The sequence below is a fragment of the Anabrus simplex genome, chromosome 1 (assembly GCF_040414725.1).
Source record: "Anabrus simplex isolate iqAnaSimp1 chromosome 1, ASM4041472v1, whole genome shotgun sequence".
Lineage (NCBI taxonomy): Eukaryota > Metazoa > Arthropoda > Insecta > Orthoptera > Tettigoniidae > Anabrus > Anabrus simplex.
The window spans coordinates 558306889-558333862 of NC_090265.1; the positions used below are offsets into that span (position 1 = coordinate 558306889).

A 26974-nucleotide genomic window follows, 5' to 3' on the forward strand; every position below is an offset into this window, starting at 1 on the left:
TTACCCAAGGACAAAGAGTACCTGAACAACAATAATAGCAGATGATAAATACACGAGATAGTGTGAAATTAAGAGTAAGCAAAGGAGTGAGGCCGTCAATCATTTATCTGAGGTCCGCAAGCATTGTTCTTGAAGATCATAATGGACTTCTTGAGAGTAGTAATGGAGATGTTATAGACGAAATCTCTATTCAGCCCAAAGGTTTTGCAAAAGTGAAAAAAAAATTAGGAATGGTTCCTCGAGCATCTAACATCAAGCCGATTACAGGGATGAATGAGAGCGTATACTTTTGCTTATAGAAGTCCACCGTTTCTTCATAAATTCTTCTTTTTTTCTGCATCGACCTCTTCTGACTAGTTTTCGTTGATCTCAAATCTAATTGTTGGATCAATGATGAAACCTTTAGAACAGGATAGCTTAAAAGCAATAATGTCAATGCGTCGGTTGCCATCTCTGTTTCAGAGACCGTGTATTTCTTCCTAGACATTTTAACCTTGTCCTCTCAAAGTGTCAGCTATCATTGACCTGGTTACATTATAGCGTGAAGTGTGTAGTAGTTCACCATGTGGACAGGCTTCCAGGACATGTGAAACAGTTTCTACCTCTCTGTGGTAAAGCACTACTTGTGTATTTGGCCCAGTTATTCTGCCGGATGTCCTTCCTAACAGCAACCCTGTGCGGACGGATGTATTCACCTTGCGTGTTTCTGTGGTGGTTGATAATGTGATGTGATGTGTTGTGTGAAGATAAACAGATGTGTATTAAGATGAACGCAAACGTTCACACCCGCTTTATAGGAATTACATATACGAAGTTTAAATTCCTGACTCGAACCCGGGGCCCTCTTAATTGAAGGCCACTACGTCGACCATTCAGCCAAGGAGCCGGAAGAAACCTGGCAGATTCAAAAAACAAATAGTTGAATTAATTGATATCAGGCGATTCCGCAGATTGGCGAAATTAAATGACCTTGGATTGGGAGGAGTCACACCAGAAGATATTCGAAAGAGGGAAATATTTAGATGTAAAATTCACATCGGCAAGTTGACTAAGAGGTTAAATGGAAGAAGACGATCAGAACAACTTGGACCAAAGAGGGCGAAGAAGTAGACTACACAATGATAAAAAGTATACAGGCACAAAGGAAAGCAAACAAAGTTCTCCAGGAACTTTGAGTAGTCCTGAATGGGCTTATTCGCAACATTCTCCTTGTTTCGTTATGCCCATTTATAAAGCGCGTTGTAACTTGTTCATTGGCTTGATGACGTTCGCCTTCCTATTCTTCCAAAATCTCTTCATGAACTCGCTGTGTTGCCTCTTCCGTTCTTCTGACCACTTTGTACCAGTCCTGCTGATTGTTTTGACCACAAATGTGTGTTTATTTATTGAGGTCCTGAAGACTTCACAATTTTTCATGATGTCTTCCCTGATGTTCAATTCATTCAGGTCTCCTCCTGTTTCCCCCAGCCAGTTTATTCTCCTGTTTTGGGAATTTATTACATTGAATAACCTTTGTGTGAGTCTGTTGTTACCCATCCTAAAAAGGTGTCCAAAATATTTCAAACGTCTCCTCCGAATAGTAGGCTATTGATGAAACTATCTGTGTAACTATAGAAGGATGCAGTTCGCCTTCTACCGGACGAGTTGGTCGTGCGGTTAGGGACGCGCGGCTGTGAATTTGCATTCGGGAGATAATGGGTTCGAATCCCACTGTCGGCAGCCCTGAAGATGGTTTCCCATTTTCCCACCAGGCGAAGGCTGGGGCTGTACCTTAATTAAGGCCACGACCGCTACCTTCCAACTCCTAGGCCTTTCCTATCACATCGTTGCTATAAGACCTATCTGCGTTGGTGCGACGTAAAGCCACTAGCAAAAGGAAGTTCGCCTTTTGATCCAAATTCCATTTTCTTGTATGGGGCCTAAAATGTTTCCAAGAATTTTACGTTCTTGTTTTTCAATATCTTCGCAACTTATTATTGTTTGTTTGTTTGTTTGTTTGTTTGTTTGTTTTTCGCTAATTGGCCAGCTAGTGACCACAATATGTTTTAGTATATACTACATTCTGTCGTTTATTAAATTTTCACTTGATGCATTAGGTGTTCATTAGGTCGCAGTGTCGAGCACGACGTTCGTCCGAAGAAGTCCCAAAAAGTCACGATTCTTGTTCTGGAAAGGTCTCAGATGTGCGCATTATTATTATTATTATTATTATTATTATTATTATTATTATTATTATTATTATTATTATAGTAGAACACTGACTTTCTGAATCCAAAAGTGCTGAATTCGATTTCGGATCGGTCCAATGATGTTTTCAGGTCTCAAATACGGCATTCTCATGTCGGTTCAATTATCAGCATGCAAAAGAACTCCCGTGGGGCAAAAATCAGGCAACCTGGCGTCTCGAAAACCATAAACCAAACCAAAACCGAAACCAAAAACAAGCAAACTGTTGTCCGTCTTTTGCAACACGTAATGAAATAGCTACGAAACAGAACTGTGCAGTCCCCTACGATGTATAAAAAAACATAAAATATATATCAGAATTACAGACGTACAGTATTTGGGTTTAAAATGTTCACACTAGGTTAGAAAGTTTTCGAACAAGATTAAATCGGTCTTCATGGTCTTGATGACGTGAGTGGGCTATGACGCAATAAGACATCCACGTAATAATTCCTATTCCTTAGCAAAGGATAGCGATTCCCTAGTATATCAGACATTAACTTTCTTACTTGCCATCCTCTGTTGAGATTTCGACACTTTGAGAATAAGTTACTACTAATGAGATAAACATGAAGAACTTTCACTTCTGTGTTCTCTCGAGGTGAAAGGAAATTGAATTTCATTTGAAACCCCAAGTTCCTCCGAATATGGAAACTTTTCCGGTCGTGTGTCGTGGGTTGTTTAACTTGCTGTTCGAGTAAACAGAGAGAGAGCTTCCAAGAATCATTTGCGTTTCTACAAGATTGGAAAAGAGAGGACCGTCAGCGCCTGCCAAGCAACAGATCGTTGGAACGAATGATATTGAATTCTAAGAATACCATTCTCACTGTTGCGGCTGGTCAAAGTTAGATTATATACTGTAGTATATGGAGTTTTTCCTCTCCAATGTGCCTCAGGATTTAACATAGTATCTAGCCGGTTCCTATTCTGCTACTAATCAAACCCTGGAAAGTCCGTTGACATTTGAGGAAGCAATTCTTTATACGGAATACTGGAGGTAGAGAGGTAATACTTGACACACACGATTGGCATGACATGGGGTTTTTATTGACACAAACAACGAGTGCACAAACAGGCCAACAGATGGTAATGGACAGCAACACGTCAGGTACAAATGGTTACACATGCTTGACATGACATGGGGTTTTACTGACACCAACAACGAGTGCACAAACAGGCCAACAGATGGCAATGGACAGCAACACATCAGGTACAAATGGTTACACATGCTTGACATGACATGGGGTTTTACTGACACCAACAACGAGTGCACAAACAGGCCAACAGATGGCAATGGACAGCAACACATCAGGTACAAATGGTTACACATGCTTGACATGACATGGGGTTTTACTGACACCAACAACGAGTGCACAAACAGGCCAACAGATGGCAATGGACAGCAACACGTCAGGTACAAATGGTTACACATGCTTGACATGACATGGGGTTTTTATTGACACAAACAACGAGTGCACAAACAGGCCAACAGATGGCAATGGACAGCAACACATCAGGTACAAATGGTTACACATGCTTGACATGACATGGGGTTTTTATTGACACAAACAACGAGTGCACAAACAGGCCAACAGATGGCAATGGACAGCAACACATCAGGTACAAATGGTTACACATGCTTGACATGACATGGGGTTTTACTGACACCAACAACGAGTGCACAAACAGGCCAACAGATGGCAATGGACAGCAACACATCAGGTACAAATGGTTACACATGCTTGACATGACATGGGGTTTTTATTGACACAAACAACGAGTGCACAAACAGGCCAACAGATGGCACTGGACAGCAACACGTCAGGTACAAATGGTTACACATGCTTGACATGACATGGGGTTTTACTGACACCAACAACGAGTGCACAAACAGGCCAACAGATGGCACTGGACAGCAACACGTCAGGTACAAATGGTTACACATGCTTGACATGACATGGGGTTTTACTGACACCAACAACGAGTGCACAAACAGGCCAACAGATGGCACTGGACAGCAACACGTCAGGTACAAATGGTTACACATGCTTGACATGACATGGGGTTTTACTGACACCAACAACGAGTGCACAAACAGGCCAACAGATGGCACTGGACAGCAACACGTCAGGTACAAATGGTTACACATGCTTGACATGACATGGGGTTTTACTGACACCAACAACGAGTGCACAAACAGGCCAACAGATGGCACTGGACAGCAACACGTCAGGTACAAATGGTTACACATGCTTGACATGACATAGGGTTTTACTGACACCAACAACGAGTGCACAAACAGGCCAACAGATGGCACTGGACAGCAACACGGCAGGTACAAATGGTTACACATGCTTGACATGACATGGGGTTTTACTGACACCAACAACGAGTGCACAAACAGGCCAACAGATGGCACTGGACTGCAACACGTAATTGATGCCGCATGATAACTGTGTCCGGTATAAAAGGAGCTGTCGTGAGAGAGTGTGTGGTTGGTAGATGCAGAGTGGGTCTCTACCCTTAAGTGGCCACAGTTGATCCGTGGTCCAGCAGCTCTGCATTCTGACCGGCCAACCGAGCAGAGAGGGGTGGCCACGGCTTTACCGTGGCTCTACGCCTCTGTATTCGGGAGACGGAACCGGGCTGGACCTCACGGCTGGCCCCAACCGTCGGCTGTCCTGAGAATGGTTTTCCGTGGTTTTCCATTCCCCTGCACTAAGGCGAATGCCCGGGACAGTTCCTAGTATAAGACACGGCCGCCAACCCCCTCACCTTCTCCGAAAATCTCCACCGAACAAATCTCCCGGCCTGAGAGACGGCGTCACAGTCTAAGAGGCCCGCCCCGTCACCGATGAGAATTGTGGCTACCGTCAGATGCGCCTGCATCGCGGCATGTTGACGTTACCAGAAAAGACACTGTTAGTGAAGCTTTATTGGTGTCAATAAAACCCTATATCATTCCAATTAGGTGTGTCAATTGTTACCTCTCCTCCTCCCATATTCCGTTAAGTATTTCCTCATCAAATGTTAACGGACTTTTGGGTCACTCTGTACATCTGCAACATTGTTTTTTAAACGACTTGCGTGCCTCTGCCGGAAATGTTGTGAATTAATGTATGCTCAACATGTAATAATAATAATAATAATAATAATAATAATAATAATAATCATGTACGAGTGTGTCAGAAAGTAAGTTGTGCTCTTTTATTGTTCAGAAACAAAGGAACAGAGCTCGCTCCAACTTATGTGTATCTGATAGTACGTACTCACGCCGATAAATTGCGCACAGATGCACAAGCCGGTAAACGTTGGCACCGCGACAGTTGCAAAATAGCGGTTACTGAATGAGTGGTTACGACAGGAGGTCCGCACAGTGATCCGTTCTCTGCGGGCAAAACTACGAAATTTGTCAACATGCATAGGAGTATGGAGGTGGTGTCATGAATTTAGAGATTCGACTATGAAGGACGAAGGACGCAGTGGCTATCTATCGACATCGCAGGGGTAACCACAGAGGCTAATAAATTGAATTATTTGCTAGCTCTGTTGGAGTCCCGCTTCGTTGAGAATATACGCGATCTCTTGACAAGTGCTGAGCTAAATCAGTATTCCCTGGTGAAGAAAAGACATTTCACCATACTCAAGGAGAGTGAAGAACGTCGAATTTAACAAAATGGCCAGCAGATTTTAACTTAGAGGTATGGTGATGGGCTGCTCCTCAGAAAAATGCGAGCGTATGCGGACACTAGTGTATTGGACAAGACCTTTAACATACCCTCATGCTCATAAATTAAGGATAATTGCATATTGTGGTGCCACACAACGTGGCACTACACAAAAATGGCACTAAAAGCATAGGCACATAGTGAACACAAACGAAACATATCTGTAAGTCCACGGTATTGGTGATAAGTTGAGAAAACCGTCCCAAAACACATGTGCTACAAAACGCCACTGTTTCCTGCGCATGTACCCCGACATCAGTATGGGATATGATCACCATATACACGTACACAGGCCGCACAACGGGTTGGCAACTGCTGGGGTATAGCCTCCCATTCTTGCACCAGTGCCTGTCGGAGCTCCTGAAGTGTCCTAGGGGTTTGCAGACGTGCAGCGATTCGTCGACCAAGAGTATCCCAGACGTGCTCGATGGGATTTAGGTCTGGAGAACAGGCAGGCCACTCCATTCGCTGGATATCTTCTGTTTCACGGTACTCCTCCACGATGGCAGCTCGGTGGGGCCGTGCGTTATCATCCATCAGGAGGAAGGTGGGACCCACTGCACCCCTGAAAAGGCGGACATACTGGTGCAAAATGACGTCCCGGTACACCTGACCTGTTACAGTTCCTCTGTCAAAGACATCCAGGGGTGTACGTGCACCAATCATAATCCCACCCCACACCATCAAACCACTGCCTCCATACAGGTCTCTTTCAAGGACATTACGGGGTTGGTATCTGGTTGCTGGTTCACGTCAGATGAGAACCCGGCGAGAGTCACTGTTCAGACTATACCTGGACTCGTCCGTGAACATAACCTGGGACCACTGTTCCAATGACCATGTACGGTGTTCTTGACACCAGGCTTTACAGGCTCTCCTGTGAACAGAGGTCAGTGGAATGCACCTTGCAGGTCTCCGGGCGAATAAACCATGCCTGTTCAGTCGTCTGTAGACTGCGTGTCTGGAGACAAGTGCTCCAGTGGCTCTGGCATGGTCCCGAGCAATGCTACCTGCAGTAGTCCGTGGTCGTCTGCGGCCACTGATGGTGAGATATCGGTCTTCTTGTGGTGTTGTACACTGCGGACGCCCCGTACCGTAGCGCCTGGACACGTTTCCTGTCTGCTGGAATCGTTGCCATAATCTTGAGATCACACTTTGTGGAACACCGAGGGCCCGTGCTACGACCTGCTGTGTTTGACCAGCCTCCAGTCGCCCTATTATTCTAGGCCTCATAACATTATCAATATGTGTCCGTTGAGCAATTTTCACCACACAGTCACCATTAGCACGTCTGAAAACATCTGCACACTTACTCTCTGCACCGTACTCTGACATGCACCAACACACCTCTGCGTATTTGGACTGCTGCCAGCGCCACCGTGCGACGACCGCATGTCAAATGCACCGCATGGTCATACCCCGAGGTGATTTAAAACTGCAAACCGCCCACCATAGCGTTGTTTCACCATGTATCAGCATTATCCTTAATTTCTGAGCATGAGTGTACTTTGGCTTGACCAACCCCCCCCCCCCCCCCAGCAGTAGGCCTATAAGGAGTCTTTTGATTATATCTGATGACAATCTATATATTTTATATATCTCGAAAACTAAAGTTTAAAGACAAAAATTGGTATTTGGAATCTCCTTAAAGAAAGACACACGTACTTTTTTGTTTTTGGAAAATCTACTTAAGGGGTGGTGAACAGGAGTGACGAATGGGGTGAATTCTAAAAATGAGTATATCTCAAAAACGTAACATGTTACAGACGTGAAAATTGGTATTTGGAATCTCCTGTAAAAGTAAAGGAACACGCATATTGTGCTTTTTTTGAAAATCCACGTAATGGAAAGTGTTAAAGGGGGTTAATTTTTTAAATGAGCATATATAAAGTATATATCAAGTACTTAACAAAGACGCGACAATTGGTATTTTAATCTGTTTTTAAAAATAAAAGTAACGCGTATTTGTTTGTTTTCGGAAAAGAAACTCTTCATTGGGGGGTAGAAAAAGGACTGAAAGAGGGGATGAATTATTTTTATGCGGATACTCATATCTCAAAAACTGGAGATGTTACAGCCATGAAAAGTTTTATTTGGAATATCCTTTAAAAATAAAGAAACAAGCATTTTTTTGTTTTTGAAAAACTTACGTAAGGGTGAAGGGGGTTAATAGGACTGAAAAAGGGGATGAATTTATAAACTGAGTATATTTCAAAAGCGGAACATGTTACAGACGTAAAAACTGATATTTTTAATGTCTATTAAAAATCAAGTTACACATACTCTTTTGTTTTCGGAAAAATTACTTAGGGTCGGGGGGGGATTGATAAAAAGGACTGAAAGAGGGGTTGAATTATTTTTATCAGGATACTGGTATCTCAAAAACTGAAGATGTTACAGACATGAAAATTTGTATTTGGAATCTCCTTTAAAAATAAATAGGCACGCATTATTGTTTGGGGGGGGGGGGATCAACTTAAGGGGGGTGTAAAAGGAGTTGAAATCTTCTTATGAGGATACAAATAAGAAGTGGACTTAAAACAATACACCGCTAAGGGGTTTTGCCTGTGAGATGAGGAATGATGACAAAAATATACGTTTATACGAAACCGTTTGAATCACGAAGTTAAAATATCAAATGATATCCTAGGTGTTAAATAACAGAAGTTTTAACCCCTCGGAGAGTTAAATGGGGATTAAGATCCGAGAACAAATGTATTAATTCCTTCCTCCGAAACGGTTTAATGTACGAAGACAAAATTCCAAGTAGCGGTATATATTTTAAATCCTAGGTGTGAAATAGGAAATATTTTAAACGTTCCGCCGTTAAAGTGTTAGCTCCGTAAACTAAATTATTCATCCCTCCAAAACCGTTTGGCGTACAAACTTGTAATATTACGAGAAGGGTCTTCTTTCATGTCCTAGGTGTAAAATACCGTATACTTCAAAACATTTCTCCCTTAAGAGGTTTAGATGGTGGTTGACTCTCGAAAACGCAATATCCATTCTTCCGAAACTGTTTCAGGCACGAACATAACTTTTTTTATGCAAGGTGGTCTTCTATATCCTACATGTTAATAAATATTTCAAAACATTCACTCCTTAAAAAAAAGTACTCATTCCTTCATTACTGTTCGACGTATAAAATCAAAATTTCACAGATTGGTCGCTTTTACGTCCGAGATCAGATATGGTTTAAAACTCTCCCGAACGTGGTTCAAGTTAGTGGTAGATTATAAAATAAATAATTATTCCCCCAAAACCTTTCGACGTGCGAACTGAGGACGTATTTTACAGGCTCAGCTGACAGTTGACTCTCCAAAATGTAAAACTTTGAATAATAACTTTCATTTCAAAGCCGTAGCGAAGCACGGATATCTTGCTAATAATAGTGTAGAAATGAAATAACATAACGACACACCGTATGATTGAAATAATTGTCGGCGAAGTTCAAATTGCGTCGGCAAAGGCATCACCATATACATCTAACTTAGGAGTTCAAGATCATTTTTATGAACTGAAGCCTGGAAAAGCTTACCCCATCGTGGTGGAGGTGTCTTTTCTGGGAGTGGATCGTGACACTCCTCTGGCTGCGTCCGCTGTTGGACTGGATGATTACACCACTTCCTTGTTTTGGCTTAATATCCATGGCAACTGGTACTTCTGGAGTTGAAACTGGTCCTTTGGTGTTTGACGTACGCTGGTTTGAGTCGATCTATGGAAAAAAAATTTACTTGATTCCTTACGTTTACTCCAAAGAACTTCGGAAAGAACCTTAATAATGAGGACTAATGCTTTTACTTTATCAGCTCTTACAAACATGTGAGTCGAGAGGAGTCCTTGTATATAAGCGGTGATTACTTAGATTTGTGGGGACATTGAACAGATAATTGATTTGTCCATTCCTTATGCTGGGAAGCAAATACTGTGAAATCTATGTGCGCATTTGTGCCGTTTGCTTCAAAGAAAATATCACGTGGTAATCTGAGGGGCGATCGTCCGACTCATTGGCTCAATGGCCAGCGTTGAAGACTTCGATTCAGAGGGTCCCGGTTTCGATTCCCAGCCGGGTCGGGGATTTTAATCGCCTCTGATTGATTCTTATGACCCGGGGACTGGATGTTTGTGTTTGTCCCAACACTTTCCTCTTCATATTCAGACAACACACTAGACTATCAACCACCACAGAAACACGCAATAGTGATTACATCCCTCCATATAGCGCTGGCGTCAGGAGCACGGTTGGCTCGCTTAAGCGTGCGACGAAATATTTCAATTTTCCCATTACGATAAAAGCGGTACGACGTAGTTCGAATTAGATTGCAACCATACAACCTTGCAAGTACTTTAAGTAACGCAAACTAAAGCTGTTGTCCTTGGTCGATCACTATGTGATATAGAGTTCCTAAAGTGATCTTAAAATTTAAAAAGGCTTGAGCTGCTGTTTCCGCTCGGAACTTATGAAGTTATGAAGGGGTACAATTCCTGTTCAACTAGTTATCCCTCCCTGAACAAACATCTAAGATCATACTTTATCAAATTTCTCGTGCAGCTTGAAGCTCCACAGTCAACAAGTGTTCAACTATTATTATCCACAGGAAATTTGCTAATACACTGGAAAATGGCCTCTTTTCTGAAGAACAGGGGAGTTAATATATGAAGTAACCCAGATTTTCCAAAATGTGCACTGAACTGTATCTACATAATTCAGTGTAATCTTCCTTATTGTGGTTGATGTTATTAGCTTTCGTTTATCTTTTACAGGGATCTCAGATGATTTGAATGGCTATTTCAAGTAACTACGTAATAGCCTGTGTATTTTGAGTACTAGCGATGTTCAAATCTTTTAACCTTTTCCATCCCATGCCCGAGTTAACTCGGATGTCAACATTTCTCCCGCTGTCCCAAACACGAGTTAATTCGGATTTAAAGCAGTGCGCTCTTGTTCACTTCCGAGTTCAGTCCAACGCTGTTGACATGCTTTGTTCAGACGACGGACGATTCATAAATCGCCTCACCGTTTTTTGACGATAATTATGTGCCTTGTGTTTTCCTTTCACAACTGTCTTCTGAGATGGGAGCACGGGAGTGTAAAGAAAGCATAACGAAAGATTATATTTTAGAAATGTTAGACAATAATGATGAGTCTGATAGTTTATGAATATAGTGGAGATAAGTTTCAGTGAAACGAGCTGTCGATATTTATCACGCCAAGTTCTTTCAAGTTTTGGGAAAAGTATTAGGAGAAAACTATTGCTAATATTATCGTTCCATGACTTTTCAGTAGCTGTGTAATTACAAAGTATTCATGGCATATTACAACCACTGTCGAAACGTCCAGAAAAATCTGGTATGGGGCATGCATAAGGCTGAAAGAAACTTGGGAGTGAAAAGGTTAAATGTCTATGTACAGTGTTGTTGACCATATGTGTGCTGGTCAAAGGTCATGTTAATAAAAATAAAAGTTAGTTATCCTGCCGATACATGGCAAACAGTAAGTATATTAATCAGATGGTGGCAATGGTCCAATGAAATCTAGATGAATGATCTTGAAATGTTTATCACTGGTTATAATAAAATATTTAATACAATTTTATTTAGAAGTGGTCGTTGATACCTTAAAAAAAACCAAACCCCATGGCACTACAGCCCTTGAAGGGCCTTGGCCTACCAAGTGACCGCTGCTCAGCCCGAAGGCCTGCAGATTACGAGGTATCGTGTGGTCAGCACGACGAATCCTCTCGGCCGTTATTCTTGGCTTTCTAGACCGGGGCCGCCATCTCACCGTCAGATAGCTCCTCAATTCTAATCACGTTGGCTGAGTGGACCTCGAACCAGCCCTCAGGTCCAGGTAAAAATCCCTGACCTGGCCGGGAATCGAACCCGGGGCCTCTGGGTAAGAGGCAGGCACGCTACCCCTACACCACGGGGCCGGCTCGTTGATACCTACAGTAAATAAATAAAGACAGAATAATTTATTTTATTTTTATGGCTGTTATATTATTCATTTTAATTATTTTAAACTAATGAGTATGAGTAAACCGTACCACTCCGTACCAGTTGGCGTGTGCGCTTAAATAAGTCGTTTGATACCGTGCTGTTATAATTTGCGAAGTTGAAGTCTGAGAATAGTAATAATAATAACATTTTTGTTTTACGTCACACTAACTACATTTTTATGGTTTTCGGAGACTTCAGAAGAGAAATAATGGCACCGTTAAATCATTCGAATTCCTCTCTTAAATGATATTAAACAAGGAAATGTTTCAAGATATTTTGTACACTATGTAACTTCTGCCCTAATTTCTACTGCAGTTGTATCATTATGTCGAGCGTAAGATTCTCTATTCGGTGACGATCACGTCATGGGTCGGAATTTATATTCAGAAGTCAATATGAAGCAAATTTGAGAAATTCTCACATTTTCGATACCCGCATAACGTTGTCCCTAAGGGTCGTAGGACAACCGTTGTGGTGTCATTATCTCGGGCAAAGATAGTTTCTTTGGTACCCCGCATGAGGGGTAGGATTTAATATTTAGTCGGTGTCCTGTCAATCGCCACTAGTATCAATCGCTCCAGGCTTAAACTGTGTAACAATCGCTCCCAGTCCATTAGTCCAGCCCACCTGTTCATCCTGAACAATCGCCCCCAGAAGGGGCCATTCAGAGTATTCCTGAGGGATTTCACCACCACCTCTCTTTACTATTTAAATCCAGCAGTGTTCGACAGACCAGCTATATACAGACAAAGTGTTACACCGACTCTGCGATTCCATCAGTGATGTGTTCAGTTTAGGTTAGCGCTTCCTGTGAATGTTCCTTGAAACTTCCATATCAAGCACAACAAGAATGCACTAAATTATTATAACCAGAACACTATGACACTAGGAGCGAAAATGAGAGGAAGTGGGCTAGCAGGCAAGTGAAATTTTTGGAGTGAAAGGGATAGTCCTGTGAAATTTTCCGTGGTTATTCCAGCGGTCATTGTCTCAGGGGAGGGAGCCGTACAATGAGTCATATGCAGGTGTAAACAGCTAACGGACTGGGAGCGATTGCCATACATTTTAAGTTGGGAGCGTTTGTCACTGGTGACAAATGACATATTCATTAGTTGGCCAAATTGACGAATTTAAAAAAAAAGTCTTCCAGCTACGAAGTTAGAATCCTTTCTTTGCTGTATTGTTATTTTGGGATTCGGATCATTTTGTTACGTAAAGAGTCAAATGCTCTCTATCTTCAAATATCTTAACCACCTTCGTATTTCTTTTCATTTTGGAGTTATTCATCGCAAACCAAATCATGCTTTACCGAGAGGCCGAAGCTGTCAGCTACGGTTTGAATCCCACCGTCGGCAGTTCTGAAGATGGTTTTCCGTGGTTTTCCCATGTCCATACCCGGTAAATGCTAGGGATGTACGGTAATTAAGGCCAAGGTCGCTATCTTCCCAAACCTAGCCCTTTCCCATCCTTCGGCCACCGAAACCCTCTGACGTGTTAGTGCGACGTCAAAACACTTGCAAAAAAATGCTTCAAAATAGTCACTTTTTAAAATATGCCTCCTCTCCACCTCCTCCAGCGTGTTTCGCTGAAGCCCGCAGAGTGTCTTTTTTTTTTTTCTCCCATATCTCACATTTTCAATGAAACAGTTCCCCCAACTATTGTTACCGGACCATAAGCCTGAATGTAAGCACATTCCGCTAAAATGAAGTTCCATTGTATGTTGCCTGACTTGCAACAACTGATCTCACTGTCGAAGGGTTTCGGCGACCCAAGAATGGAAAAGGGCTACGTTTGGAAAGATAGCGGCCGTGGCCTTAATTACGGTACAGTCCTAGCATTTACCTGGTATGAACATGGGGAAACCACGGAAAACCATCTTCAGAACTGCCGACACCGGATATGTCCCTGATAGACACAATCCTTCAAATATACCCACAACCAGAAGCCACTCGTATTTAAGTCTGGGGATATTGACGGTCACGCATCCGAAAAATGCCCAGAGATGATGCGGTCATCACTGAAGGTTTCTCGCAGCTGATCTTTCACCTGGTGAGTGACATGTGGTGTTTCGCCGTCTTGCATGAAAAGAACGGTGTGGTCACAGTTGCGTTCTTGCAAATCTGGAATTACATGTTGAACAAGGAGGTCCCTATAAAGTGCAGATACACCTACAGTAACAGACCCACGAGGGTAATCTTCCCATTATTATTATTATTATTATTATTATTATTATTATTATTATTATTATTATTATTATTATTATTATTCGTTGTATGTTGAATGTTAATTTCTTCGTAGGAAGCAAAATGTCAATTTGTATTGTGTATTATAATAGTTATTTTTATGTACAGCAGGATAGCATAGTACCATAGTAATTTGTTTGTCTCTTTTTCATTTATTCAGTATTTTTTGTATTTTTATGTTATGTATTTCACTGGTTAAGTGTAAGACAGGGATACGTGTCCCTAACTTTGCCAGTTAAAATAAACCATATTTATCTATCTATCCATCCTCAAAAAAAAAAAAAAAAGAACCAAGAATGAAGGAGCTTGTAAAATCATCCCAGTTACGTAAGCTGAAGGCAATGAATGGTTGTTCCTGCAACAACCAAGGAACTGGCACAACATAATTCCAAAGACAGAACATTCTGACGTCACAGTTACATAAAATTGTACGTTCTTACTGCTTGTAACGCCATATCTTTGCCTGGTGCCAAGACACGGAAAAAATATTGTTATGTCATTACTCGCGAGCGCATTGCTTATTTAACATACCTACAAGATTTCAAACCCCTACGATCATTACAACCCGTGCTGTGCGCCACTGAACACCCGGTGCTATGGAAGGCGAGAAAACGCGACTTGGCAGCAGGATTATTCATTACAAATATGTGTTTACGTTTGTGAAAAATGTTATAATTGTTTTGTAAATAATACAAATACAACATTATTTAGCAAAGAAGTAGGCTTTTTTAATCGCATGGAAAGCAAGGAATAAATTTCTCTTGTGCGACGGTGGGACCAGGCACTCAGCCAAAGCCAGCCACTGTTAAGCCGTAGCGTACTCCACACTGTGAAGTATGTGTGCATTGTGTATCACCAAATGGGATTTCCATTTTGAACAAACATTTTTAAAGATATGAACTATATAAATTTTTGAAGAAAGCGACTTTCATCGAACCTTGTAATTCTAAGCATATTCATTGAATAATGGTCGTTTATAGCACAGTATGAAACGTCTGGGATATTGATGCAGACGTCTAAATTGCCTGTCTTCCTTGAACATAGTAATAAGCTATAAAATACCACAGACAAGCTGGTCGTAAAATGCGCACCATGAAACAGCTTAACGTAACACTAGGCTGGTTACGTCACAGAACGAACCCACTTCCGTGCCTGGGTCTGCATTTCTCCTTGGTCGCGGAAGGGAGGAATGAGATGGTACAAAGACATGTTGGGCCTCGTCCGCAACGGAACACACCACAGCTTGCACCGCCCTTTAAACACAGTCTTTAGTCTGGGGGACAGTCCTCAACGCAGATCATTGATTGATTGATTGATTGATTGATTGATTGATTGATTGATTGATTGATTGATTGATTGATTGATTGATTGATTGATTGATTGATTGATTGATTGATTGATTGATTGATTGATTGATTGATTGAAGTTCGAATCCATCATACAAAATCTCCTGTATACGGGTTGTAGGACTTTTCACCGGAGCAAGAAGAATCATATCAACAATCTTAGTTGAGTTTTTCAAAAGTGTGGGCATTCCGAAGAATCTATATTGTGATTTAGTCGTCTTAGTCATTAAAGGCTTCGTCCAAATTGTTAGAAACCACCTGGATAGTACTGCACACGAGAAGGAATAACTCCGGAAAACTCTTCATGGTTGAACATACATTCATTATTTAAGTGTTATGGTATACTTCATCAGATTTAGTCAGCCTATCATTGTAGGAAGTACAATAAAATAAAATAAAATGATAGTGGTCATAACATATTTTATTCTATTGAGAGCTTCGCGAGAGTCTTATTGAAGCCGGGCCGAGTGGTTCAGACGGTTGAGGCGCTAGCCTTCTGACCCCAACTTGGCAGGTTCGATCCTGGCTCAGTTCCGTGGTATCTGAAGGTGCTCAATTACGTCAACCTCGTGTCAGCAGATTTACTGGCACGTAAAAGAATCCTGCGGAACTAAATTCCGGCACCTCGGCGTCTCCGAAAACCGTAAACGTACAGTCAGTGCCACGTAAAGCAAATATTATTATTATTATTATTATTATTATTATTATTATTATTATTATTATTATTATTATTATTATTATTATTATTATTATTATTATTATTATTGAATTGTTGAATAACAACGAATAAAAATAAATGAAACGAATACATTTTTTACTATAAAATCAAAGTAATCGGGGCCATAATATAAGTTGCTGGGATCCATTTTGGACGGAAGATCCCATTGTGCTTTCACGATTTATAGAACGAGATGGTCAGTCACAGAAGAATATGAACAACATCTCCATGTAAATGAAGATGTTTCGATGGCCGCTTGGACTCACTAAATTGGACCACAGAAGAAACGAGAATGTCAAATTGGCATTTGGAGATCGCTCAAATTACCGATAAAATGCGGGGACTCTACTCAGATGGTATGGCCTACTACGCAACAGTAGTACCACAGCTGTGAATACAGCACTGAATTAGAACCGTAAGTGCCATCGACCACATAGAAGGTCGTGGAAGAGATGGCTTGATGCACTACGGGAGGGTAAATTCGAAATTCTTTCTACGAGAAAAATGCTATGATCTTAAACTTGGAATGAGTAAAATAAAATCTTCGTCAGACGATGATGAGGTGCACGCCGTAACCATAGAGCAGGGCCTCTCAAACGCCCAAAATCTCACGCGTGCAGATCGAGGCGCAAGAGCTCCGTGCACTGTGCATCGGTGCCGCTCGGTATGGCTCGGATCAACGCTTCGTCTCTGGGCTACTCGGCTAAGCTCGGCTCTACTCGGCTCAACTCAGCCCGGATTTGGAGCGCTACGGCGCAAGTGGGACAGAGGGAGACAGGCGGAGCGAGCGAGACAGGCGTGAGGAAAGAGAGAGACAGCGCTATTGCTCCAAATCGAGGAGTGGGGGTCTGCACTCTGGTCAACCAAGCCAAGTCGTCTTTTGCACCGTGCACAGTGCATGCACCCTGAGAGGCCCTGCCATAGAGGCTCATCTTGGATAATACATGTGGGCTTAGATCAATGTTTCATTGTGGTCATGGTCGTGCGAAGAACTTAAGGTCCTTGGGTCGATGACAAGTAAGGGTGGTGCGGTGCTTCATTTTGAACAATCAACCTTCCTACCACACGATTGAACTCCCCAAAGATGAGAGAAATCCTGAAGAGCTGTTACAAGTATTGGAGAGGGTCGATAAAAACTTTGTCAAATCGTAGGAGCAAGATTTAATATCATCCTTTGATGACTTCAGGAGGATGCTCGGAAACAGAAGGGCAGCTTCATTTACTGTTTTAATGAAGAACGCCAGTGCTCTTTTTATAAACATTTATGTTTGTGCTAGATTTGAAGATGTGCCTTCATTGAATGTGTGTTTTGAAGTGTCGAGTTCCTTGAATGTGAAAGTGTTTTGTAAGAATCTGTGTGCGTCTGCCAAGTTTAAGTGGATATTGCAATGCGAAGGAAAAGTGTAACAGCTGGAGTAAGCCGAAGAATTTGGTGACCAATCCTGTATATGGATGAATGTATTCACTATTGCTTGTTACTCTGATGGTTCGTAGTGTAATGTGTTGTGCGTACGAGGAAGAGGATATTGGGACAACACAAATACCCTTTCCCCGAGTCAGATGAATTAATTAAAATCCTCGACTCAGTCGTGAATCGAGCCCGGGCCCCTTTGAACTGAAAACCATGGCGCTGGCATTTCAATCAAGGAGCCGTTTCTCCCGCCCCCTATTGCTGTATCCATTATTCTCTTGGATAATTTTCTTCTACTGAGCGAGTTGGCCGTGCGGTTAGAGGCGCGCAGCTGGGAGCTTGCCTTCGGGAGATAGTGGGTTCGAATCTCACCGTCGGCAGCCCAGAAGATGGTTTTCCGTGGTTTCCCATTTTCACACCAGGCAAACGCTGGGGCTCGCCGCTTCCTTCCCACGTCTAGGCCTTTCCTATCCCATCGTCGCCATAAGACGTATCTGTGTCGGTGCGACGTAAAGCCACTAGCAAAAAACGAAAGAGGGACGTAAAGCAAATTATAAAAATAAAAAATCTTCTTTCAATCAACGGACAAAGCCCAACCACCAAAGCCTATTCACCAAACAGCTTTATTTAACATGTTCATTCTTAAATAATCATTTCTACTTCCCTGTCAGTGCAGCCTCTTGATCGTATCAGTGATCCTTTTGGCCGCCTTCACGCCTGTTACTTCCAACTAACGCGTAAAACATCAAGAGTTCGCCCAACTTTCACTTCGTATTAGTAAGTTGGCCTGAGAACAGAGGTAAGGATCATTAAGTCTGCAAATTCACCTCCTGATCACAAAACAGCGTTGATCGCAACAACAAACTAATAATATCTTTACTATGCAGTACCTTGATTACCATAACAGACGAGGTGTTAGAAGCTTCGGGTGGTCAATGCATGACGACGAATTTTAATTAACTTGTCCGACTTCGAAAAGCATTGTATGAATTCCAGAGCTCTATTATTATTATTATTATTATTATTATTATTATTATTATCATTATTATTATTGTTACGGAGTTATCCGTGGAACAGCAGAGGTGAAAGAAGGTGCGGGCTGGAATGGGTCTAACTACAAGTTCGAAAGATGAATTAAAATTTCAACAAAGGTTATATTTTCAAAACTTAACAATGGTGACATAGAATTTGAAAACTTAACAAGTGAACGACAAGCCAAAATCAGATACAAAGAAATTACAAGTATTAGGGGATTATTACAAGGTCTGGGCTTCGAGCCCCACAATCACAATCCTTGACCTATTAGCCCAACTTTACCAAAGTACAAAATTGAACAAAGGGGCAGAAAACCCCATCATGCCAAGGAGCACTTGCTCCTAATTACAATGTTAAGCCTCCTAGAGGCACACAGAGATCAAATTTAGGAAAGAGCAGACCCGCTCTCAAAGTTAAAGCCTATCAGGAGGCCATAAGCAGACTTCACACTAACTGCCCTCAAGGCACACATATAATGGTACAGGGGTACCTCGTACCCAATCTACTGGGCCTTCTCAGGAAGGAAAACAAAACGAATTAAATAAATGACCCAAAATACAAAATTGAATGGAGGCGATTACTTGCACTCCTACACTAAAGATTTTTTTAAACCTATGTGGCGCTAGGCCGATAATGCAGGGGCTAATCCCAAGCTAGAGAGGTGACTCGTATGAGAAAACTTTAATACATTAAGGAAGAGAAGAAACTGTTATGAAAACGTAGTCACCTCAATTTCAAAATGAAGGGGAACTCGAGAGGGTAAAGCACTCTCTATCCCCGCTTTACAGTAAAAGAGATTTGTATATTTTACATAGACAGAAAAGGAAATTTACATTTTAAAGAGATGGGTTACATATTAAATGATTCGAACCCTCCCCGAGAGTTAGACTGCTGAGCTAGCAAGAAATAAAGATGTTAAAAGGCCATTACCTTGTAGAAGAACTGCAGCTTGAAGAAAGGCGTTTCCCGCCCCCTGCTACATATTCACACACAGAGTTAGATGTTATACTAGTGGCGTGGAGGTGTACCGCCCGGTACAATTATCTTGTGGTTTAACATCGTATGAACAGGAACAGGTTTATGGTGACTGAACCATGGTAAAAGACTTGGACTGAGAAGGTGCAGATCGCGATCGTAATGATGGTACATACACCGTATTAGCCTAGTTTAGACAATTCCCTTGATGATATTTTTCGTCCGCCTTCTTATAGGCCTGGGCCCCTTGGAGAAGTGACAGTGGGTAACATCAGCTCTGAGTAGGATAGAATGGTTAATCCTACACCCAGTCCCCCACCCCCACTCACGTTTTGAAATACGTAAGCTGATTGAACCTCAGAGCCATATGCCTTACCAGAAGTGGAAATCTCGTTTATAAATGTTTTGACTTCCTGACGGGGAATCGGACCCACGTCCTTCTGGATGAACGGAGCACGCATTTACCGCCTTCACTAAGCGGTCCCACACTAGTATTATGCTGTATGTTGTCATTACCTATATTAATATTGTAAAGAGGGGAAATTTGTGAGTGTATATCGAGGGTAATTAATTATGGGTACCATTCAACCCAATCCTGTAATTCTTTCCCCCTGTGGATGGGAGCGGTAGAATATCCCCTGCCTGTCGTAAGAGGCAACATAAAAGAGCCCCAGAGGCTCTAAACTTAGGAGTGTTTGTTAGCGACCACGGGGCTCTTAGCTGAGTCCTGACATTGCTTCCACTTACTTGTGCCAGACTCCTCACTTTCATGTATTCTATCCGACCTCACTTTGTCAACTCTTGTTCTTTTCCGACCCCGACGGTATTAGATCATTCGAGGCCCAGGAAGTCTTTCATTTTCACGCCCTTCGTGGCCTTTACCTTTCTTTGGCCGATATCTTCATTTTTCGAAAGTGTCGGACCTCTTCCGTTTCTTTCCTTTGATATGTATTAATAGAGGATGGTTGCCTAGTTGTACTTTTTCTTTTAACAATAATCACTACCATCAGCAATAATTCTTTCACCACTGGAAAGCTTTTGTCGGGCCTAGTAGCTCAGGCAGTAGAGCGCTGGTCTTCTGAGCTTCACTTGGCAGGCGGGCTGAGTGGCTCAGACGGTTGATGCGCTAGCCTTCTGACCCCAAATTGGCAGGTTCGATCCTGGCTCAGTCCGGTGGCATTTGAAGCTGCTCAAATACGTCATCCTCGTGTCGGTAGATTTACTGACACTTAAAAGAACTCGTGCGGGACTAAATTACGGCACCTCGGCGTCTCCGAAAACCGCCAAATAAGTTGGTAGGACGTAAACAAAATATTATTATTATAACTTGGCAGGCTCACTCTTGGCTCAGTCTGGTGTGTTTGAAGGTGCTCAAATACGTCAGCTTCATGTCGGTATATTTATTGGCACGTAAAATAATTCCTGAGGGACAAAACTCTTAACACCTAAGCGTCGCTGAAAAGTATAAACATTTAGATATTGGGACGTAAAACTAAAACTTATTAACACATTTCCTTCTTCCGGATTATCGTAGGCCATTTATATACCGGTATATTGTTTCTAACTTATGAGAGCAAGTAGGTTTTAAAAGAGTAGAACAAGTCCGGAAAACTGTACGCTGAGATCCTTAAAAGTGAATCCATTGTCTGAACTGTCAGTCCTGTTTTAGTTGTATCAGTAAGAGAACATGCTTTAGAATTATATTTTCTACGAAGATGTGCATACGCATTTCCTTCGTAACTCTAACAGTTTGCCAGATAATTGCCTGTTTACTTATTAAAGGAGTGGCCTGGAGGGCTCACACGTCGAGCATGTACCAACTCCGCATGTGAAACAAATGTTTTCCTGTACAGAAATGTTTTCTTTTCTTGTATTTTGGTGAGCTAAAATTATTGCAAATGTGTGTATCCGCCTAAATTATGGCCATGTTTTGTTTTCCATGCCATGAACTATATACTACATAGGTGTTGCAAAAAGTTTGTTGATTTATGTACTTCAAAATCACACCGAAACGAAAGAAAGATCTGTAATTTCTCTTCAACCTAAGTTGTCTGGAGACAACGAGATTTGTTCTCCATTACACGGGACATAAATCAGGTAGTGCAGAGTGACTATCTCATGGCTCGCTGGACTGACTTTTGTTTCACGCTGTACCTCGTGTTGTGTCAGCAGAATGTAAATTACCTGCTGAAACCGAAGTGCAGCAATTACACGCTGCTCTAAGTCCATGATACAGTAGCTACAAAGCTTCCGGAGTAACTCGTAAAGATGCATTGCATATTTCCTTTTAGATAATAATAATATTAATAATAATAATAATAATAATAATAATAATAATTGTATTTACGTCCCACTAACTACTTTTGACGATCTTCGCAGACACCGAGGTGGCGGAATTTCGTCCTGTAGGAGCTATTTTACGTGTCCATAAATCTATAGACACGAGGCTGACGTATTTGAGCACCTTCAAATACCACCGGACTGAGCCAAGATCGATCCTGTCAAGTTGGGGTCAGAAGGCCAGCACCTCAACCGTCTGAGCCGCTCAGCCCGACAATAGTAGTGGTAGTAATAATAATAAAAAATAATTTCGTGTGGCTATTTCTAGCCAGTGCAGCCCTTAAAAGGCAGACCTTCCGATGAGGGTGGGCGGCATCTGCCATGTGTAGGTAACTGCGTGTTATTGTGGTGGAGGATAGTGTTATGTGTGGTGTGTGAGTTGCAGGGATGTTGGGGACAGCGCAAATACCCAGTCCCCGAGCCAAGGGAATTAAGCCATTTAAGATTGAAATCTCCGACCCCGCCTGGAAAATCGAACCCAGGACTCTCTGGACCAAAGGCCAGCGCGCTAACCATTTGGCCATATAGCCGGACGTAGTAGTAGTAGTAGTAGTAGTAGTAGTAGTAGTAGTAGTAGTAGTAGGTGGCTATTCATTCAGTCGCGAAACGAAAGGTTCCTAAGGTTACTGTTCGCAATCCTTGAAATGAATTGCTTTAATTTCCCCGTTCGCTTCAATGCAAAGACAGGAATATTTTCACTGATGTATTTTTTATTAGATGATGAACTAAAGACATCGAGTGCCCTCATCCTTAAATTAAACACAAATTATTTGGTGTTTACACTACACGTGGATTAAGCCAAGTTTTACGGACAAATGCCTTTCCTCATGCCAACCCTGTCAGGACGAATGTGCTGGCTATTTCAGTGGTGTTTGGTAGAGTGATGCCCTGTATGCAAATGGACATCAAAAAATGTTTTGCATAATGGTTGTTCGCCATGATGCAGGGCTTATTTGGGATTTTGGGCTAGGGTATTCTCATGAACATTTTCTTCATGTCTGAAAAGAAAATTACCAAAAACATACAGAAAGAAATTTGACTCGTTGCATAGGGACGGGTAGTGTTTACATTTTGCCACACCGTGACATTTCAATAATAAATGTGGCCACCATCAACTATAGCCGAGTTTGTTAAACGCCCCTTTCATTTTAACCTACATAGAGGTATTAGAATGTTGGCCCACGAACATACTGGTAGCCAGCTATATACACGGAGTTGTCGCATTTAACATCCTCGAACGCCACCGACCTCAGCAGTAATTATTTCTGTCTTGGAACGGAGGATCAATGATTTACCGTATGCACCTGTGGGGTCAGAAACTTTAGTACCAACGAAGGTTATTAGTACAATTATCATTAACATGTACTAAAGGATACTAAGAGTAATTATTTTATTAGACATAGATCGAGTCAACAAGGAAATCCACTAAAAATATCTCCAGTTCGTTAAAGATATCGACATTCTGATTTCTTTTTTTTTACGATTGGCTTTACGTCGCACCGACACATATGTCTTATGGAGACGATGGGATATGAAAGGGCTAGGAGTAGGAAGGAAGTGGCCGTGGTGTTAATTAAGGTACAGCATTTGTCTTGTATGAATATAGGAAACCACTGAAACCCACCTTCAGGGCTGCCGACAATGGGGTTCGAACCCACTATCTCCCGAATGCAAGCTCGCAGCTGCGCGCCCCTAACCGCACGACGAAATCGCTGGGTAATTTCATATTCTGAAACAGTTTCAAATCGTGCGAGCACAACTAAGGTTGCCGAACAGTATTGTTCCATTTGCTGATTGCTTGCGCGGAAGTGCCACTAAGGGCGTAAATGCCCTCGCTCATTCGTATTCTATTTGACTCCCGTAGGCGACCTGATGAGGATGAAATGATGATGGAGACAACACATACACCCAGCCCCCGTGCCATTGGAATTAACCAATTGAGGCACATTTGACAAGACTTCGATCCGCTAGATGTGTTTGAGAGACGCTCCATCGTCGGGCTAAGAGAGGCAGGTTGGACGTTTCAGCGTATTGCTCTCCACTTGAACCGTTCTGGCTACATTGTGCGTTGGTATTGAACACGAGAATGTGAGGGTACACACGCCAAAAAAAAAAAAAAGGCTGAGGTCGACCCGGTGGACCACCAGCTGGGAAGATCGTTTCATCGAGCGACAGCCTGTAAGCGCTCTGCAAGCATCTCTGCGCACCATCCAGATACGTGCCACAGTAGCTGTGGAAATGCCTTTTTCTATCAGTATCGAATCTAGGTGGCTAGCAGAGCAGGATCTGCCATTACGACCTGAGCATAGCCTAGCACGTTCGAACTTCTGCCAGGAACGGGCAGCATGACAGCTTGCGGATTGGTGACGAGTGGTGTTCTGTCTGGATACAGATACCGCCGAATTCAAGTCTGGAGACATCCTGGCCAGCCTAGTGATCCATCCTTCATTGCAGGGTGGCACACCACCCCAACGAGCAATATTTTCTAGAGAACGGTGTTTCTACACATAGGGCCTATTTGAAATATTCATTTCTGAATACACAGCAGAAAGTAAACCTCAGTGTTTTTGTAGTACATTTTATAAGGATTTACAGTTCATTCTACACTAAAGTATAGTTACTGGCCACAGAATTGTGATAAAATATATCATTCTTGAATTGTTTTGAAACCAGTACCAATGCATAGTGAGTCATTGCTGGAATCTGTTAAGTTTTGGATTTTTTTGCTGTAAGTTTATGTACATCATCGTCATCATCAGTCATATCATTATCTTCATTTTCATCAGGACTGTCTTTTTTCTGGGATCACTTTAAAACATATGGCAGAGGAAACCACAACCAATCCTCTGAATTCGGAATGTGAACTCTTGCATTCTTTCCGCACACAAGATTCGTTGCAGACCTTTCTTTATATTGATCGTACAGGATCCCAATATCTAGTTTAAAATTTACCTTGAGCATACCATTATCTTCGTTCATATCTCTGAATATTTTCCTCTTTGCCGTGAGTTCTGGACCTTTTCGTTCCTGTACCTCTTCTAGCTTTCTTTTCTTTTTTGTTGTTGCTCTTCTTCCTTAGCATTTCATTTACTCCCAAGCATTTCTTGGTATTTTCTTGAAATGACAGCGTATGGTTGTCTCTCACCTTCCCACTTCTCTTTGCGTTTTGGCGTCAAGCCATAACCAAAACTCACTCGTGTCTGGGTGCGCACTACTCTTGCAACACTAGTACAGTACTAGTAGTGAAGCCGGTAGTGGTAGTATTTACATAGTGGCTTTCAGCAGGTACGCTCCTGCTGCTGGTGTTTACAGATGGTTCACCATTCAAAATACCAACACAGCCTTGCGCTGGTGAAACGCTGCTACTGTTGTTAGATGTGGATGGTTCACAATGCAAATGATCAATATAGATTTGAGCAGGCAATTCTGGTGTTTGCTGTTGGATCATCATGCAAATTACCAACACATTTTTGACAAGGCATAACTTCTAAGCTGTCTCTTCATTGTGTTTACCATTCATGGAACACCTTTCAGGTGTATGGAAAGAGTATTTTCGATTTTCTGCCGCGCACACTCGGAAGGAGCTGGAACCTCGGCATTATCATTTCTTTTGTGAATATATTTCCACATTGTAAAATGTCAAGCTCCTTACTTTCTCAAGTCAAATTGCAATCAATCAATCAATCAATCAATCAATCAATCAATCAATCAATCAATCAATCAATCAATCACTACTCAGTCACCACTGATCTGCATTTAGGGCAGTCGCCCAGGTGGCAGATTCCCTATCTGTTGTTTTCCTAGCCTTTTCTTTATATTACGATATTTCTCCGACTGTTCTTTTCTTTATAGAGATAAGTGGGGAAATCCGTAGTAACCCTTCTTCCTCTGGACCCATTGTGTCGTCGGACTGTTTCCAATCGGTTCAGTGCCATTTCGTCCAGGTGCCATTTCGTCCAGCAACAAATTTCCTTTAACAACGTGCCATTTCGTCCAGCTCGGTTTTACAAATTATTACACAAGTTAATGAGTGCCATTTCGTCCAGACGAAATGTTGACAAGGATTGAGGCAGTGCGGGTCACGCTTATGTGCACAACCACATGTTGTAGGAAATTTTTCCTCCAAGCCAGAGGAGAAAACCCCTCTTCACTGCTAATTTGGAATGAAATGAATGTAGAATTTAATAAAAGTGAAGAGGAAGACGCTTTTCTTAAGAAACGGCTCTTTTCAGGGTTGAATTTTTAATTATTTATTGAATTGTATTGCTATCATTAGGAATAGGCCTAAATTGTAATATTGTAGACCAGGTCATACTACTATTACTAAGTGATCCTCTGCCAAATGTGAACACTGGTCATTCAAAACAGCGCGTCAGAGTAGGGATCGAATAGCTGGAATACTATGATGAACCAGTGTGTTACGTACCAGCACTATCAGACAATGTATGAACCAGAGGAATGGCATGCTAAAGAAAAAAGTTTTCTAACTCCCCAGCTATTTCCCGCCAATATTCAGTCAGGCTGTTACACACGGTACGCAACAATAATCCCATCTATCGGAGTTAAGGGCACCATAAGAGGCAAAGAACATCACAACAAACAATGGTCAATGTAATGTTATTGCTGATCAATGTTATGCCCTTTCGATATTGTAGGCCTTCACATTTAGTTTTCTTCCGGCAGTGAAATACTACTCTTATCACAGTCGGTATGGTAAAATTGAATAAAATATAAATGATCGGAAATTGTATTCTCTATAACTTTTGTTATATAGTACTTTTCTATAGGACCAATAATTTAGGTATTTAAACATTAAATTTTAGGCGCATACCCCTAAACTACCATTTTATCCAGGGTCAGTAAAATTGTTTATTGCTTGGACTGTAGTTTTTCTTTTTTTCTTTTTCTTTTCTTTTCTTTTTTTTTTTTTTTTTTGCAAGTTGCTTTGCGTC

At 41.8% G+C, this 26974-nt stretch overlaps 1 protein-coding gene across 1 annotated transcript in view; it reads left to right on the plus strand.

Moving 5' to 3' along the window:
- The window catches only part of LOC136869567 (uncharacterized), a 394710-nt gene that overhangs the window by 46641 nt on the left and 321095 nt on the right, over window positions 1–26974 (plus strand). The window lies entirely within an intron of this gene.